Raw genomic sequence first — 19957 nt, 5'->3', positions numbered from 1 at the left:
TAACTTACTGAGCTCTGCTGTCACTCGCTGCTCGTGTTGCTGCTCTTTTGTTTATTGGTGCTTCTTATCGGGGTGAGATATAAGGTCCTATAAACTAGTGTAAAATAGAGTGTGCCCAGGCCGTTGGCACCACTCTACAGTAGGTCCTATCCGCTTACTCACGCTCAAACTGAGCGCCTAGTGACGTCACTTACTGAGTACGGATGCTTGAGAGTGTCAAAAAATGTGACGCGTTTCGGATACTACGATATCCATCGTCAGGTCTGTACACTGACTCTCCTGCTATTCCTTATATAGGCTCCTCTTCCCATCCTATTTTAATCCTTAATGCACCTTGCACTATCTGATACTTAGAACTACTTTATTTCCTCATTCAAATGCAAATTGTTCAATTTCTGAATTTAACCCTGCTGGTATTAGTGTATTCATGCTGAAAATCCAATCTGTTTCTACTTTGGACATTCTTTTTATATAGTCTCTGCCTCTTTTATCTCCCTTTACTATTTCAAGTCCATTAAACAATGTTCCATTGCTCTGTCCACCATGTTTCTCTTTATAGTAAATAGCACAGCTTATTATTGTAATGTAGCGTTGGAGAACTCGCCAAACTGTGGAATCTTATAGCATTGTTACATACCGCTTTTTCTGATCTGCTAGGACCAATAAAAAGATCCCTGGTTCTCCGAGACACCATAGTTTTTTTTTTTTTTTTTTTTTTTTTTTTTTTTTTCTTCAACAAAAATTTATTAGAAAAACACTACAAAACATTTTTTACAGACATTTTTACAATCTCTCAATTCTTAGTGTCCCAACTAATTATATATAATTATAATTTATTCAATTCATCTTTTCTTTCATTTAGAAAACCCTCCCCTCCCTCCCCCCTAATCCCTAATCTGTGGTGCGTCAAAGCAGGCCCCCCGTAAATAAACCAACTTGACCTCGACTAATCAATCAATCTTCCAGCCATCCCATATCTTATTCCACTGTTCCTCAACCTCCCTCCGTTTATATAAAATTTTCTCGTAGTTTTTAACCTTATCGGTTAGGTTTATCCATGTGTTGATGTCTGGAGTGGAGCGGGCAAACCAGGTCCGGCTGATCAGTACTCTAGCCAGCATCAATATTCTACTCAGGAAGATCTTTTGATACTTATGATTTTTTAATTTGGAAAGATCATTAAGCACGAATACTTGTGGTTCAAAAGGAATTCGAATTTTTAATTTGTAGATAATACAGTTATTGATGTTATTCCAGTAGTTGGTGAGTTCTGGACAAGTCCATATCATATGGAGGAAGTCCGCTCCTACAGTGTCACATTTGGGGCAGTTGGACATATCTCTTAACCCACATTTATTCATCCATAAGGGAGTAATATATAATCTGTGACAAATACAGAATTGTATTAAAACATGGTTGAAGTTCTGGGATACTGAAACCAAATTCCCAAAAATATTCTCCCAACCTTCTACTTGTAAATTCGGACAATCCGCCTCCCACGCTTTTTGTCCTGGTGAGTGTGTATCACTAAACCGTGCCTTAAGTAATAACTTATATATATTTGAAATCTTTATTTTAACAAGTGCACCCCCTACCCACTCATTCAAAAAAGATAAATTATCTATATCCAACAATCGCTTATCATCCAAACTGGATAATACAGATCGCAGTTGAAGGTACCTAAACCATGAAAGATTTGTTATATTATGTGTCATTTCTATAAAGGATTTAATTTCTCTATCTTTAACTACCTGTGAGATATATAAGATTTTATTCTTCTGCCAAAATATGTCAGCTGCAATATCATCTAAGCTTTGTAAATAGAAATTATGCCAAAGAGGCGTAAATGTGAATGAACCCTTAACCTTCAACCATGTCCTAGTTGTATTCCACATTTTCAAAAGTAGATTAATAGTTTCTCTATAGCCGTGCTCATAACTCTTCAATAAACCGGATTCCAACAAAGTAAAAATATTATTGTGAGCATGTCTAGTTACCAGCTTCCTCAAGAGTGCGCTGTTCTCTGATTCATAACACCACAATAGCTGAGCTGCAATAAAGTACCCTTTAAAGTAGGGGAGATTTAAACCCCCAGACTCCACGGATTTATACAAATATTCCAACTTAATTCGAACTCGCTTTCTTCCCCATATTAAATCATTAATTATTCTTTCAATAAGTTTAAAGTGTTTGTCATGTATCCAAATAGGTGTATTCCTGAGCACATAAAGAAATTGTGGTAATATCACCATTTTAACTAGTGAGATTCGATCAGCTCTGGATAGGGGAAGTTTCAGCCAGATTCCTATTTTAGCTCTGGTCTTTACTATTATGGGAATCAAATTAAGTTGTAGAAAATTTTCAACCCGAGGCGATATAGTCAGACCCAAATATTGGAAAGTATCAACAATATCCAACTGTATAACAGGAACCTCCTTCTGTGGCAGAGGGTCTATTGGGAGCAGACTGGTCTTGGCCCAATTTATACAAAGACCAGACACCTCGCCAAATAATTTAACCATATGAATGATCCTAGGAAGAGTAGTTTCCGTATGATCTATAAAAAACAGAACATCATCTGCATATAATGAGATGCGGTCTTGTGTTCCTAACGTACCGAATCCTTTAACCTGATCATCTTGCCTGATGGCCATCGCAAGGGGTTCGATATAAATATCGAATAGCAGGGGAGATAGTGGACAAGCCCTGGCGGGTGCCTCTCTTTAAATCAATACTGCCGCTCAGGATTCCATTAAGACTCAGTTTTGCCCTTGGAGATCTATACAGTAGCTTAAGAGTGCGTATAAATCTTTCTCCAAAGCCCATCCTTACAAGAACCTTCCAGAGGAAGCGCCACTCCACCCTGTCAAAGGCCTTGGAGGCGTCCAATGACAGGATGGAGCGGGCAGTCCCCCCCGGGGCCTGAATATTGGAGAAGAGCCGGTGTAAATTATGATGTGTACCCTTATTTTGGATAAAGCCGCACTGATCCGAATGGACAATGGAGGAGATGACCCTGGAAAGCCTTGTTGCCAGGACCCTCGCAAGGAGCTTTACATCTGCATTGAGCAGTGAAATTGGTCTGTATGATTCTAATTCTAAGGGGTCCTTGTTTTTTTTCGGTATTAGTATTATTATGGCCTCCATCATTGAATCTGGCAGCATCCCATCCTCCACTGATTCAGCAAAGACCTCCAACAGTCTGGGAAGAATGCAGTCCCCATATTTGCTATAAAATTCATATGGAAGCCCATCTGAACCAGGGGTGGAGTTAGCCGAGCATAGTTTAGTAGCTCCCTCAAGTTCCTGCATTGAGACCTCCATTTCTAGTGCTTTCTTTTCCGACTCAGTAATAGTTGGAAACTTGATCCTATCTAAGTAGAGATCTATCTTATCATCTGTGATGTTAGAATCAGCTTTATACAAATCAGTAAAATAATCAAGAAAGGCCTTCTCCACCGGGCCCTGTGTGGTGACTATCCTACCATCACTCAAACGAAGTTTATCTATATGTTTTTTGGGTTGTTGATTGGAGATTACCCTGGAAAGGAGTTTACCAGGTCGGCCTGATTCTGTAAAGTATTTTTGCCCTTTAAAAAAAAGGTTCTGTTGGGCCTTATCCAATAAAAAATTAGCATATATTTGTGTGGCTCTTTGCATATTTTGCCTATTCCTCTCGGTCTTGTTCCTATAGAAGGATTCTGTTGCTAACACTGCGTGTTCTTTTAGATTTTTCTGTTTCTTTCCATATTCCTGTCTAAGGTTCGCAATGTTACTAACCATCAATCCCCTCATGTACGCCTTGAAAGTATCCCATACTACTTGAGTTTTTGCTGAACCGTAGTTAATTTCCCAGAATCGACCTATTTCGTTTTGAATTGTTTCATGTGTCTTTATAACTGATAACCAATAGGGATTTAATCTAAAAGGAGATTTTGGTATATATCTTTCCTGAGATAAACATAATTCAAATAGTATCGGAGAGTGATCAGATACTGACCTTGTTTCGTATTTCATTCGCTTTATCTGATTCACATATTTACTATTTATCAATACAAGATCTATTCTGGACAACGATTTACCTGCTTTACTAAAGCATGAGAAAGCCCTTTTCCCCTGTCCCAGATGTTCCCAAGCGTCCTCAAATCCAGCCTCCAGGCAGAACCGTGCCAGGGGGGACCCCTGGACCGGACTGTCACTCCTAGCACTCGTAGAAATCCTATCACGAAGAGGGTCGATAACACAGTTAAAGTCGCCAATAATCAATGTTGGACATTCTGGCCATTTATCCATAAATAATAAAAGAGAATTAAGAACCGAGAAAGAAAATGGCGGTGGAATGTAGACAAAGGCCAAAATACATATCTTCCCTCCTATCTTACAGTATAAGAAAATAAATCTCCCCTGTTGGTCGACAGAGGATGCCTCACAGACGAAATCAATAAGTCTGTGTATCAACACCGTGACACCTCTCGAATAGTTGGAGAGGGTAGAATGGAACGTGTGCGCAGCCCATCCCCTGTCGAGCACTCTAGTGGTCTCCTCAGTAAGGTGGGTCTCTAGCAGGCATACTATTGCTGGTAAGTGGGCCTGTGTCAAGTCAAAAATCGCTTGTCTCTTGCCTCTATCCCCCAAGCCACGTATATTCCACGCAAAAATTCTAATCAGCGTCATCAGGAAAGGTCAAAATGGAGAAATAGAAGAAAGAAGAAGAAAGAACCAAAAACCAAAAAAAGGGAAACCACACCTACTTTGACGCACCACAGCCCAGCCCCACCTCCCCCCCCCCCACCCCCCGCCTACAAGCAATCCACCACATTTGTAGTAGATTTCTTTCCTATGACCATCCCTCCCACCTTCCCCCCCACTCAGCCATCCTCATTAAGAAGCAAAGGAAAAAATACATTTTGGGGGTATAAGCCCCTTGTAATACTAATTATTCCCACCAAAACATAACCCAATTGAATTATCAATTGTTTCGATCAAGCCAGTCCGCAGCTTCTTCTGGGGTATCAAAAAAAAAGGTTTTATCATTAAAAACAATCCGCAATTTGGCTGGGAATATGAGAGAATATTTAATATCCCTTTCTCTTAGCCTCTTTTTAACGATCATAAATGTGCGTCTCTTTTCTTGTACATCTTTCGAGAAGTCGGGAAAAAAAGCCAGTCTAATCCCGTTATATATAACCGGTGGGGATTCCCTTGCCCTTCTCAGGAGGATATCTCTGTCCCCTGAAGTCAGTAGCTTGGCGAGGAATGTCCGAGGTTGTCTCCCTGGAATTGGTTTTCCCCCTGGGACCCGATGGGCTCGTTCAATCATAAAAAAGGAAGAAAATGACTCCTTCCCGAAATTCTCAAGGATTAACTTCTGTATAAATTGGGTTGGGTTTCTCTCCTCCACACCCTCTGGAATCCCAATTATTCTCACATTATATCTTCGTGACCTATCCTCAAGGTCCACTAGCTTTTTCTTCAAGAGATTATATTCTGATTTAAATGTAGATAGTTCCATATTTGTTTTTTTGGATTCCTTCTGTATAAGGGTGACGGAACTCTCAAGGAGTTTAACTCTATCTCGCATTTTGGACACATCATCTTTTATTAATCCGACGTCGACTTGAATAAACCCAAGTTGGGTTGTAACAGCTTGTATTAGATCCCCATTCTGTTTTACCGCTAACAGTATTTCTTCTAGCGGGGAGGAGTTATCATTAGGGATGACTTCCCCCATTATGCCGTCTTCCTCTTCGGGGTATCTAGAAGCTTTTTGTAATTCTGTTACAATCACCTCAGAATCATCATCATTTTTTTTTGTGGCAAGTTCCTTTTGTCCGCCCCTCGTATTAATCCTCGGAGATCTCAGGAACTGGTCTATTTTAGTTGTTTCATAAGTTTTAGACCCCGATTTCTGACTTGAGTGGTCAGCCGATCGCCTGGGAGCTTTTGGAGCCATGGTCGGTTCCTTGGTATTTTTTTTTTTTTTTTTTTTTTTTTTTCTCCCCTTTTCCTCCTTCTCCCTTCCCGTCTCCCCTCCTTTTCTTTATTCTCTTTTTCTTCTCCTCCTTTTCTTTTCCTCCCCCTTTCCCTGTGTGTTTTTTTTTTTTTTTTTTACCTTTTTTTTTTGTTTTTCTTACTCTCCTTTTATATTTGTATCTCTTCTTCTCTCTTTCTTTGCTCCTTCTCCCTCTTTCGCCCCCTTTTTTTTTTTTTTTTTTTAACCCTTTTTTTTTTTTTTTTTTTTCCTTTTTTATACTTTTTTTTTTATACTTTTTCCACTCTTCCACTTCCACTTTCCACCTGATACTGTATGGTTTACTACTTTTAATATTTGTAGGGACCAAGTGTGTTTTTAGGATGGTGAAGTAGATTTTAGTTAGTAAATATCATCCGCAGGAGAGGACGTATAGGAGACAAAAGGAAGGGGGGTAACAAAAGAAAGGAACAATCTCACCGGGTTTCAACCTTCCCCAGGATCAGAGACTCCTCAGAGACACCAGCAGCCAAAACGGAGAAGCCGAATATCCAGCAGCCTATCAAAAATAAAGTTTTATAGGGTTGATCCCAGTATTACAAAGACACAGTCACAGGGAGGTTAGTCACGGCAGTGACAGGGAAGCAGATCAGTGAGAACAAATGAAGGGAGAAGTCGGCTGTAAGTCGGACGATCAGGTAAGAGAGAGTCCCATAGATATTTCAACAGCCCGGCCTGATTCTTTTCAGCCAAAAACGACACAGCATAATTTAATCAGAACGGCACAGGGAGAGGGACGGGAGATCAGCAGAAATCAGCAGGTCTGAGGACCGATACATACAGTGATGCAGGCAACAGAAGTGAGGATCCAGACCCGTTCAGCGATCCAGCGATCCAGCGATCCAGGCAAATCCAGGCGATACCGACTCCAAGTTTCCACAGCGGGATGGAGAGGAGGGGAGAGGATCGACGAAGACCGGGGGAAGTATAAGCCGAGATGAACTCCTCACAGGTAGAGCAGACGGAGAAATCGTCGGAGCGGCAACATAGAGAAAACACGGCCGAGGAGCGTTACAGAGACGCCGAGAGATCCATGCGACGCCGGAAGCTCAGAGCAGCAGCAGGACAGCTGAGCCACGGGGGAGGCGGAGAGCGTGACGTACTCTGCCTACGTCATCGCGTCAATCTCCTCCGAGACACCATAGTTACCTGGAAAGTGCTGAGAAACAATGGGCAGACAGAGGTGGCAGTACTGAATTGTAATATAGTAATCTCTGCATATGGTAATGGTTAAAATTCCATTACTCCATACAAATTGCAATCTAATGATTGCATGTTGGAGTCTACTTGGGGACCTTAAAATAAAGTTAAAAAAATATATAAAAAATAAAATCGCCCCCCTTGCCCCAAAATAAAAACAAATGAACAATAAAAAAAATCATATGCATCGCCACATACAAAAAACACCTGCACTATTAAAATATTTTAAAAAATCCCATACAGTGAATGGCATAACTATGATGCTTTAAGAATCAGCTAGTACATATGATCTTTTTTTTATATAAATTGGACTGCAAGCTGGCTTCTGCACATTAGAAAAAAAAGGAGTACTATAAATTTAAATATTGATATGCAATGCATAGCCTCAACTGAACTGATGTGATTGGTTGGCTGCAGCAACGTAACGCACAGTACAACACTAACTAAACTGTGTGTCCCTAGCTAAAACTTCTTTATCAATCTATTAAATCAATCTGTCTAACTAAATCCCTAAATGTGGTTTTACACTAGCGGACAATAATCGAGAAGGAAGTGTTCCTTCCTTACAATTGCCTGCTTGTCTGTGGAGGTGAATAGCTGCATTTAGATGCAGTGATTACCTCCATTGTATAGAGATGAGCTATCGCTTGACCTCAAATAAATTAATTGTTTCTGTGCAGCAGATCACTGTTCACAAAGCATGATCAGCTGCCTGGTAATAATAATTGTAGTATCCGCATGTTCGTTAAATTGTTCGTCCCAATAGTTGGCCTGACAATTGGGTTGTGTAAATGCACCTTAAATCTTTACCTATTTAGACCCTGAACTTCATACGAATTGCAATCTAATGATTGCACCTTGGAGTCCACTTGGGGACCTTAAAAAAAAGGTAAAAAAAAGTTTCAAAAATATAAAATAATAAAAAAAAGATGAAAATTCTAATCACCCCCCTTTCCCTAAAGTAAATGAACAATCAAAAAAATCATATGCATCATTAGGTCCAAAAATGCCCATACTATTAACATTTAAAAAAACTTATCCCATAACGGTGAATGACGTAACGGAAAAGAAAATCAAAATGGTCAATTTGCAGTTTTTTTATCACTTCACCTCCCCACAAAAAAAAACTACAGATCATCCTGCAAGAAAATGAGCCCTGACACACCTTCGTAGACTTAACTATAAAAATGTTATGGGGTCAGAATATAGCCAGAAGATGAAAATAAAGTAAAAAAAAATAATTCAGTATTAAAACACAAGAAAAACTATACAAATACGGTATTGCCGTAATTATACTGACCTGGAAAATGAAGAGCACAAGTCAGTTTTACAGCATAGTGAACGCCGTAAACACAAAACCCATAAAACTGTAGCAGAATAAAAAAAAATCCAATTCCACCACATTTGGAATTTTTTTCCAGCTTCCCACTACATTGTATGTAATATTAAATGATGCCATTAGAAATTAAAACATGTCCCGCAAAAAAAGTCCTCGTACAGCTATGTGAATGGAAAAATAAAACAGTTATGGCTCCGGGATTGCAGGGAGTGAAAAATAAAAACACACAAAAATAGAAAATTGGGGGAGGTTTAGCCAGCACAACCCTGTATGCAGGTGCAGATTGCTATGGTGAAATACAGATACAAACGCAAAAACACAAATGCAATCGCACTCTGCAAACCAGCACTCTGCCCTGCCTCTATGCTGAATGTTGAATGAGGCATTGGTGTACATTTTGGCCAAAGCGTAATAAGCCACTCACCACGTCAAGGTCATCTCCATGAGTGGTTTCTAACACTAGTTCCTACCTGTTATGGGCTATGACAGCCACACAAAGTAAGTCCAGGGAGCGCAGGTACAGCATGCACGCCAAGCACACTCTGCTTTTAACCCCGTCCAGTGACATTACAGCTTTCATCGGATCCAGGGATGCAAGTACCAACATGCATGCTGAGCCCACTATATATATGTCAGAAATGGGTAAAGTCTACAGGGCTATTCACATGGCAGTTTTTTTTATAGGTAGTGAATATCGGCTATAAAAAAATAGGACATGTCGGCCAGGTGGACCCCAATAAAATCAATTGGGCCATTTTTAGTGGCCGTTTAGACAAGAGTGCACATATTTTTTTTTTAATGGCCCTTGATGTTAGTATACAAAATAGACAACTGCATATGTATACAGCTGTGTAAAAGTAGGGCACACAGTGAGCAATTTCAAATGATTTTCATAATGCACATAATGTCCACAAGTTTTTACAGAGAAATAACTATGTTGAAGAATCATATCCGAGTCTCTCGTAGACTGTCTGCCTGTTACTTTTATTAAAAACGGTATATATATTTTAAATGATTTTTTTGTTCACCCAATTTTTATTTTTTCAAAAAGTTGAAATTCTCTAAAATAAGTGTGATTTCAGGAAAAACATAAGTAGCAGACTAAAAGGGCAATGGGCACCTATTTCTTGCCTAGAATTCAAACTAGTATTTAATCGTTTGAGAGTGCCAGGAACAAAAAAGTAAAAATAGTTATTAGGGGCTTTATGGAAACTATAAGAATGAACGGAAAGCCAAATAAGAAAAAGACAATTTAGGGTTGGCTAGAAGCCTGAGATCTTGAAATAATAAAACTCAAGTAATGTAATTTGTGATCAACGAAAGCTGTCAGAAACCCTGCTGTTCATTTACTTTTTAAGTGTAGGTTAAGCAGCCTAGAGAGATTTATCACATCTCTTGTTTTTAAACACTTCAACAGCTCATTGTACATGGACAATTTTTTTTCCCACAAGCATAAGCCCATAGTATGTACAACCTATAATTCTTTTTCATAGCTACTAATGGTACCATCACAAAAGGAACCTGGAAATTTGCATGTCAGTACCATGAATATTGAAACAGTACAGCAGTGGTAGTGAGCTTAACATGTCCATATAAGCAGTATTGCAATACCAGGATCTTGGCATTATAATGGGTCCATTTTTAGATGTCCACTTATATTGATTTTAGAGAGTCTAGTCACTTTTTTCCACACTAATGTCATGATAATTGCCAACATTCCCTTTTTTAACTTCGAAACAATGAAACAACCAATCAGATTCCACCTTTGATTTTCCAAAGGAGCGCTGAAAAATGAAAGGTGGAATCTGAGTTTTCCTTTACACTGGTTTTGATAAATCTCCCCCAAAGCTCGATTTTATGCTGTATGTCATAAATGTAGTCAATTAGTTATGCGCACATTTAGAGTAGTGTTTCCCCCTTAGTCCCTCATCTTAAACACTAGTGAAGCCCCTGTAGTGGTAATAAAAAAAAGTAACCCATACTTAGTCCTGTTCCCCCAATGAACAGAGAACATAATGCTGTCTCCAGCAGCAGGCATGAGGCAATTATGTTGTCGAACCTACTGAGCTGGACAGGAAAGCACACAGGCTGGAGAATGATCCAGGGATCATCCTTTAAAATGTTTACTCTCCTGCCAGCTCAGCAGGTGCACAGTCTGGGGAATGTCATAGATGACAGATACAGAAAGTAATGATTAGGCTCCATTAACAAAACCTTGGGGCCACCATGCCCATGTTGTGGACCGCAGGCCATGTGCATTCCACATCGTGTAGCGGACTGATTGAATCAGCAAGATGTGGTGAAAGATAGGACATACAAACTTCAAGGCGGTGGCTCACTCAAGACGAGATTGTGGAACAGGTGCTGCTAACCCAAATTGGAGGGACACCAACCCTCTAGTGGTAATTGTTAGTAAGAAAGCTAAAATTATGGGCAAGCACACTTCATTTGGACTGGAGCTAGGCTGGATCACACACCTGTAAAGAAGCACCTCCGCAGTTACAAGCATGGCCATGCTATAAAATCGGACTGAAGGATTGTTGAAACGATCGGAATTAAGATCATTAAATTGAAAATATATTTACCTTCCTACTGTGTTGGACGATAATAACGTGGACTAAGCAAAACTGAAATCCCGTCCAAACTCCCGCGAGATCTTGGGTAAGTTGGCCGGAGGAGGAAGGCAGTGTCCCGCGCTGCTCGATCCTCGCTGAAACAAGCCGCCAACATTAAGGAAGGTAAGAAGACTCAACTTATGCATATAGTAACCATAATTGACATGGGACTGAAGCAAGTGTAATAGTCATTGGACTGTATTAACACACAAGACCAACACATAATACTTGTGAAGTACTAGTGCTACTGGAAACCTCACATACAGCAAGATCCTCAATATACATTTTTACTTACATGTGGACTCATACCCCCATGGGATCGTAATCATTATAGAGTACTCCGGTATAGTACAGCTAGCCAGATACCGCAACGTACATTGTGCAAATAAGGAATTATTCCCACCAATGTACTTTATCTTCGTGGATTTTCAGATTTTTTAGACTGTTTAAAGTGTATTATATTTTTTTTTGTGCATTTTATTGAATATTGTCTTACTACATTTTTATCATATTATACACATGTCTATTATAAATACTGTGATTTAATTAAATTTTACAAATCCTAAAAGTCCAAATGAAGTGTGCTCGCCCATAATTTTAGCTTTCTTTCTAAAGATAGGACATGTTCTATCTTTTGCGGTGCAGAGGCACAGACCCGAAAGCACACGGAAGGGCTCACGTGGGTTTCTGTGTGCTTCCGCAGTTTGAGGTCCACAAAATGGGTGTATAGGCCCCATGATCATGTGAATGGGGCCTTACTGTGTGTGTGTACTGGCAGATGAGTGCCCGGCCTCACAGCCCAGGCCCCTCTGCAACTGCTGGCCCAGTAACAGCTATTGCTGCTGCTATGGTTGTAGTTCAGCCCCTGTGCTGTCTAGCAATACCCACAACAGAGGACTGTTCAAAAGAGTATCCTTGTACCTGCTGTAGGAAGTTACAAGGGGTCTTCATTGATGGTAGGTATGTGTTACAGAAGTTCCTGGCCTTGGTGAAGTAAGAGCCGGTATTTTCATTTGTCAGCAGCAGCTAATGCTGATTGACAATTTTGCTATTTAGTATGGCTGTAAATAGCTTAAATAGCTGATCACAGCTGGCTCTTATTAGGAGTAGTCAAAGTGCTGGGTGGGTGACTACTCCCCACGTTCCATGCCGGGTTTTGACAGCACCTGGCTATTCCTAAAAAGGCAGCTGGGCTAAGCAGCAGGGAACGCCCTGTGTGTTGTGATCTGAGCCCTGTGCTAGGCTGAAAAGCTGAGACCCGTGCGTTTGGAGAGCAGGCCACCTAAAGCCTGCATTTAGACTGAGGGAGGCAGAACCGCCAACAAGGTGACGTTTTTTGTTATGCATGAACTTTTTACTTGGTGTGAACAAACACCAACCCTGCAAAGAGTGATTTTTGTTTGACCATATGTGTGAATAAAAACAGACATTTGAATAATAAACTTGTACTTTTCCTCTGTACTGCACCCGCTTATCGCAACTACCAGAGTGAATCCCCACACTGCTTACTGCTTCCAAAACTTTGTTTCAATACTGTACGGAGCAGGAGCTCCATACAGTATTAGAATGTGATGGCTCTGATGAGCCAAAGTTATTGCTTTGCGAAGTCTCGCGAGACTTCTCGCAATAACTTCATAAATTAATTTCTACTGTAAAAAAGCATTTCCCAAACTCAGGTTCGGTTCCAAGTGGTACCTTGGAACCGAACCCGAGTTCAGGAAATGTTTTTTTACAGTAAAGATTAAATTATGAAGTTATTGCGCGAAGTCTCACAAGACTTCACAAATCAATAACTTCGGCTCATCGGAGCCAATACATTCTAATACTCCTGCTCCGTACAGTATTGAAACAAAGTTTTATGCGAATCGACTTTAGATGTTTCATCCGAAGTCGATTCGCTCTTCCCTAATTATAAAGGTCTAACAGTTAATGCGTCCACATTTTTCAGAGTTCATAAAATATTAATTAGTCTTATGCACGACAAGTGAAAGGGTCTACAAGCATTTGCATAGTAATCTTCAGTTATGTATAGTGCAAAATCTCTCCAGTGAAACTCAGAGTTTCAAACTTTCATCCCTGAATGAATTCTCATGCTAGATATAGGTGACCTGATGTTTTTAATTTCACAATATAATCACATTGAGCCCAAACAGGTAAAACCATTAAACCAATAAATCCATTCTTAAGGGCCCATGAGTAACTGATATTTTTTTCTGTGGGGCTGTAGGGCTATATGTATGTATTCATAACTTGTTTGAGTTAACATTGTATGATCAAGATTGATTGCTCATTGATATCTTTCAGACTATGCAGTGTGGACCAAAATATCTTTCATAATTTTGTAAAACAGACACATTCATGTTTGTTCTCTGTTTTTTGTGGGGGTTCATCTTCGTTAAAATACATATACGGATCAGCCATAACATTAAATCTACTTGCCTAATATTGTGCACGACCACCTTGTGCTGCCAAAATATCTCTGACCCATTAAGGCATGGAATTTACAACACCTTTGAAGGTATCAGTGACCAAGATGGTAACAGCACATCCTTTAAGTCATGTAAGTTGTGAGGTAGGGCCCACAAGTATTGGACTTGTATTTTCAGTACCTACAGTGGGATGCGAAAGTTTGGGCAAGCTTGTTAATCATCATGATTTTCCTGTATAAATCGTTGGTTGTTACAATAAAAAAATGTCAGTTAAATAAATCATATAGGAGACACACACAGTGATATTTGAAAAGTGAAATGAAGTTTATTGGATTTACAGAAAGTGTGCTATAATTGTTTAAACAAAATTAGGCAGGCAAATTAGGCATAAATTTGGGCACCACAAAAAGTAAATGAAATCAATATTTAGTAGATCCTCCTTTTGCAGAAATTACAGCCTCTAAACGCTTCCTGTAGGTTCCAATGAGAGTCTGGATTCTGGTTGAAGGTATTTTGGACCATTCCTCTTTACAAAACATCTTTAGTTCATTCAGGTTTGATGGCTTCCGAGCATGGACAGCTCTCTTTAAGTCACACCACAGATTTTCAATTATATTCAGGTCTGGGGACAGAGATGGCCATTCCAGAACGTTGTACTTGTTCCTCTGCATAAATGCCTTAGTGGATTTTGAGCAGTGTTTAGGGTAATTGTCTTGTTGAAAGATCCAGCCCCGGCGCAGCTTCAGCTTTGTCACTGATTCCTGGACATTGGTCTCCAGAATCTGCTGATACTGAGTGGAATCCATGCGTTCCTCAACTTTGACAAGATTCCCAGTCCCTGCACTGTCCATACAGCCCCACAGCATGATGGAACCACCACCATATTTTACTGTAGGTAGCAGGTGTTTTTCTTGGAATGCTGTGTTCTTTTTCCTCCATGCATAACGCCCCTTGTTATGGCCAAATAACTCAATTTTAGTTTCATCAGTCCACAGCACCTTATTCCAAAATGAAGCTGGCTTGTCCAAATGTGCTTTAGCCCACCTCAAGCGGCACTTTTTGTGCTGTGGGCAGAGAAAAGGCTTCCTCTGCATCACTCTCGCATACAGCATCTCCTTGTGTAAAGTGCGCCGAATGGTTGAACGATGCACAGTGACTCCATCTGCAGCAAGATGATGTTGTAGGTCTTTGGTGCTGGTCTGTGGGTTGACTCTGACTGTTCTCACCATTCGTCGCTTCTGTCTGTCTGAGATTTTTCTTGGTCTGCCACTTCGAGCCTTAACTTGAACTGAGCCTGTGGTCTTCCATTTCCTCAATATGTTCCTAACTGTGGAAACAGACAGCTGAAGTCTCTGAGACAGCTTTCTGTATCCTTCCCCTAAACCATGATGGTGAACAATCTTTGTCTTCAGGTCATTTGAGAGTTGTTTTGAGACCCCCATGTTGCTACTCTTCAGAGAAAATTTAAAGAGGAGGGTAACTTACAATTGACCCCCTTAAATACTCTTTCTCATAATTGGATTCGCCTGTGTATGTAGGTCAGGGGTCACTGAGCTTACCAAGCCAATTTGAGTTCCAATAATTAGTTCTAAAGGTTTTGCAATCAATAAAATGACAACAGTGCCCAAATTTATGCACCTTCTTAATTTTGTTTAAACAATTATAGCACACTTTCTGCAAATCCAATAAACTTTATTTCACTTCTCAAATATCACTGTGTGTGCCTCTTATATGATATATTTAACTGACATTTTTTTATCATAACAACCAACGATTTATACAGGAAAATCATGACGATTAACAAGGTTGTCCAAACCTTTGCATCCCACTGTAACACAGGTGTTTGATTGTATTGAGATATTGGGAAACTGAAGGCCAAATCAATATCTTGAACCCTTTATCATGGTCGTCAAATCATTTCACACTCCCTTTGCCGTGTTGCTTTCAACCCACAATGCATCCTGAGCCATCTCTTCCCCAGGTAAGTGCAGAAAATGTACCCAGACATCATTTTGGAGATGCTGTGACTGAATCATCTAGCCATCTCAATTTGGATCTTGTAAAAATCAATGAGATCCTTATACATGCACATTTATATAGCCCTTGCTTTCTCACTTGCCATTTCCACTTAGCAGTCAATGTTATTCACTTTACCTGTCAGTGGTTTCTTATGATATTTAGCTGATGTAACAATTGGTTAGAGATATGGACTCACTAGGTCAATAATAGACTTGGCTTAAGTCAAAACCAGGGACTCTTATGTAAGGGATTTGTTCTTCACCTTTAACCCTTTCACGAAGGTATGGACTTTCCATAAGATGCAGGAACAAACACACATAGAAGCAGACTGAAACCAATTAGACCTTTTTGCTCAGGCCGAGAGTGGTGTGGGAAGTGGCCTTAAGAGGCTTTAAGCATGTGGGGATCATGGGGAGGCAGGAACACTTTAGTGTGCACTACACATTTAAGAGACCAGAAGACATTACATGTGCACAGCCCAGGAGCAGAATTGTGTAATGTAGAAGGGGAGAAGCAGCCAAAGCCAGAATGCTGGTCACTGGGAGCGGCAAGTTTCAGGGACAGACCATGGATTTTTTCCTCAGGTTTTCTCTCTTCTAGACCAATTTTTTCATAAAATAGAATTACTTGCTTCTAGATTCCTTACCCTCAAAGATTTAATTGACCTAATATTCAGCATCTGGACGGGTTGCAGAATTCCTGAAAAAAATGTTAGGAACAAGCGGTGAGAGGAGAGAGACATTAAACAAGGTATCCACAAAGATAAGAGAATACAAATTTTACATAACACTGTTTGAAGATGATATATGAACCCAAGAAACAAGAAGTAAGCTTGCAAAAGGGAGGGATATTGAGGTATATGTGCTTGTAAGAAAGCCAAATTCTGTCACCAGGTAAAAACTGAGGAAGAGGAATGCACTTTTGGTCCTTGTTCTTCTTGTAACGAAGGGTGATTTTTTTGACAGATTACCAGATAATCATCTTGAAAGGAATTGTCTGCAGGTAACTCTGAAGTAGCAGAACATGGAAGAGGCACTCTGGATTGTTGTCCAAAAACAATGTAAAGGGTTAATGCTTCTGTATTTTCTCCACAATTATTAAAAGCAGACTCTGTCCAGGAAAGTAAGTTCACCCAGTTGTCTCACTCAGTGGAGAAATTTCTAATATACTCATTCTGTTTGACATATGCCATATGATATGCTAATGAAAGGTATGTCAGTAATTTGCAAACTGCTCAACAGATCTTGAAAGTGAAGTATGATTTCAAATGGGGGAATGCCAAGACTATGGAGGCAAAGATGTGTTTCATGGAAAAGGAAGACAAAGTTGTCATAAAAGGTAGACCACATAGGGAATAAAATTAGACATTTTGGAAATGCTGTTGACAACCATCCATATCCGTAACCAGTCCTGGAAGCCCATGTTTAATTCATGGAAATATGGGTCCAGTGTCTGTCTGGAATAGACAGTGAATTAAGGAATCATGGAAGTTGGTGAGATTGTTTTAAGCGCAGAGTGAAAAAGCTGTCACAGTGTTCTTTACATCCCAAGCCAAGGAACTCACAAGATCCTGATTTATCTACATTCCTGAATGATCTTCAGACTTGGAAGAATGTCTTCAAGAAAGTATTTTTCTTAACCGGTGAGGAACAAAGATTTTAACTGGGGAATATCAGTAATGTTAGTGTAGCTGAGAGAGTGTATTTTGGATGGATGATAAATTGTGGTTTGGGAATTTGATCTTTAGACTCAAAAGATTGAGACAGGTCATCTGCCTTTAACTTCTTAACAGCCAGCAGTAGTTTAAGATGAAATTGAATCAAGAGAAAAATAATGACTAACAAGCTTGTCGATGGTTCAAACTATGTGTGGTCTGTAGATAAAGCATATTTTTATTATTGGTGTAAATCATTATTACATTACAGGCCTTTTCATCAGATGTCTCAATTTTTCTTGGGCAAGATTAATGGCTAGCAGTTCACAATCTTCAGTTCTGCAATATGTTTCTGTCTTGAATGCTGCCTCCTGGATGTGACTAGTGATGGACGAACATCTGACGGGACGGTTCGCGAACCACAAGTTCGCGGCAGGTCCCATTCATTCTAATGGCAGGCAAACCTGAAAAACCTTCAGCTCATATTTGCAGCCAAGAAATAATTACTAGAAGTGCACAAATAGTCCCACAACATGGACAGTGACATACCAGATGTATTATTCGAATTTGTGATCTCCATTCATTATTTTTTTCAATGCGAAATATCAGCAATATAATTTTCGCGTAAGCGCATGCGCAAATGCACTATACAGTACCCAAATGCACTATATAGAAAGTATATTGGTATATAACACCCTGCTTCAATCAGTTTTTGGCGGGGACGACTGGTATATCACACCACTAGAAATTATTTGTTCCAATAACGCTTGTCCCTCTATATACCTGCAGTATCGCAGCAGAACCGCACACAACTGCCGCACAATACATATGCACTATAATATACTTTCTAACATATAAAGTATATTATAACATTGTATAAGGAAGGCAATCCATTAGAAGATACATAAAGATAAAATGTAACCTTTAATAATGTTACTATGAGGGACCATTCACACATCCGTAAGTGTTTTGCGGATCCGCAAAACACGGACACCGGCAATGTGCATTCCGCAATTTTTGCGGACCGCACATCGCCGGCACTATAATAGAAAATGCCTAATCTTGTCTGCAATTACTAAGTTCTATTTTTTTGCGGAAACGGAAGCACGGATGCGGAAGTGCAGATCCGCAAATGCGGATGTGGATTCACAAATGCGGATGCGGACAGCACATTCCGTCCCCATTGAAAATGAATGAGCCTGCACCCGTTCCGCAAAATTGTGGAACGGATGCGGACCCATTTTGCGGATGTGTGAATAGAAAGATTTCCCTCAAAATGAAAATAAATTAAATTATTAAAGGTAAGCAAAAAGCATAGATGTGGTAGGCAATAACAAGTGCTCAGCGGCACTAAATCAGGTGCTTGGCGGCACCAAATCAGAAACCATATGTCATACCACAATCCGGGGGTTCCAGTGCACATCGATGAATCCCGGAGGGAATGCAAAAAACATCTATCCCTGGGCTAGATGATGATGTAGTATTGAAGGACAGGGTGGACAAATGCTATTGCCCTACAGGGGGGTGCTATTCTGGCCCTGATAGCCTAACCACAGACCACCCGCCCTGATAAGAGCGACCCCGTCCGGAACCTTACCCTATATAAAATGGCCCTAGTAAGCCCCGAGGCCCCTGACTTCCAGGTGATCACTATATAGATCTATGTGTTTTTGACTCCTTATAAAAGTATTATTATAAGTATATCGCACCCCTCTGTGTATCACACCTATCGATAGCACACCTATACCAGTCCTTAAAATTACTTTTGTGGCCCTATTAGCTAGCGTTTGGTGTCCCTAACAGCCTGTCCCTGCTCCACACAGCAACCTCTCCCTACACTGGCAAAACACTGAATGTAAAATGGCGGCCAGATCAGGTTTATTTATAAGGTAGGGGGTATGTCCATGTGCTGAAATGTCTCAATTGGCTGTCCTGTACCACCTGATGGATGTGTCATGGGTCAAAGTTCTTCACAATGTAAAAGAATATGGCGGGTGCGAATATCTCTATATGCTCACATGTTCGGCGAATCACGAACACGCAAAGTTCGCCGCAAAACGACCGCCGGGCGAACCGCAAGGCCATCTCTAGATGTGACCCCTTTCCTGATGAGGGCTGTGAGGGGCTTCTTTAGCCAAAAGAAATAACCCATGAACAGTAGTATGGAAATCCCAGGAATCATAGAATAAAAGAAACAAAGGATATGGCACTTAGACTGAATCTCACATCAAACATGCACATTAAGTGATTAACAACACTTTATGTACTGTATGTACAGAAAAAGACTAACATTTGGGCAATCCATGATAAGGTTAAATACACGACAAAGAACCACAAAAAAATTAATGAATGAATACACTTGACCTCCCAACAAAAGTACTCAGTGCCAGAAAAGAAAAATCCAAAGCGGAGATGCTATTAGAAATGAAATGTTAATAAGTTAATGTTAATAATATGACCAACAGCAAGCAAAAATGGACAGTAAATAAAATATCTTGTAAGGGGATTCATAAACCATACCTCCCCCCCCCCCCCCCCCAATTATTTTTGGAACTGACTGGCTTTCTCAGGGGTCTCAGGAATCATTGAATTGTTGACCCTGCAGACAAGGCCATTTGAGTACAGCAGATATTTCTGGATTTATCTTTGAGACCTAATCAGATATGATAA

The sequence above is a fragment of the Bufo gargarizans genome, chromosome 4 (assembly GCF_014858855.1).
Source record: "Bufo gargarizans isolate SCDJY-AF-19 chromosome 4, ASM1485885v1, whole genome shotgun sequence".
Taxonomy (NCBI): domain Eukaryota; kingdom Metazoa; phylum Chordata; class Amphibia; order Anura; family Bufonidae; genus Bufo; species Bufo gargarizans.
The sequence above is the reverse complement of the archived record's forward strand: the minus strand, read 5'-3'. Positions refer to the sequence as shown.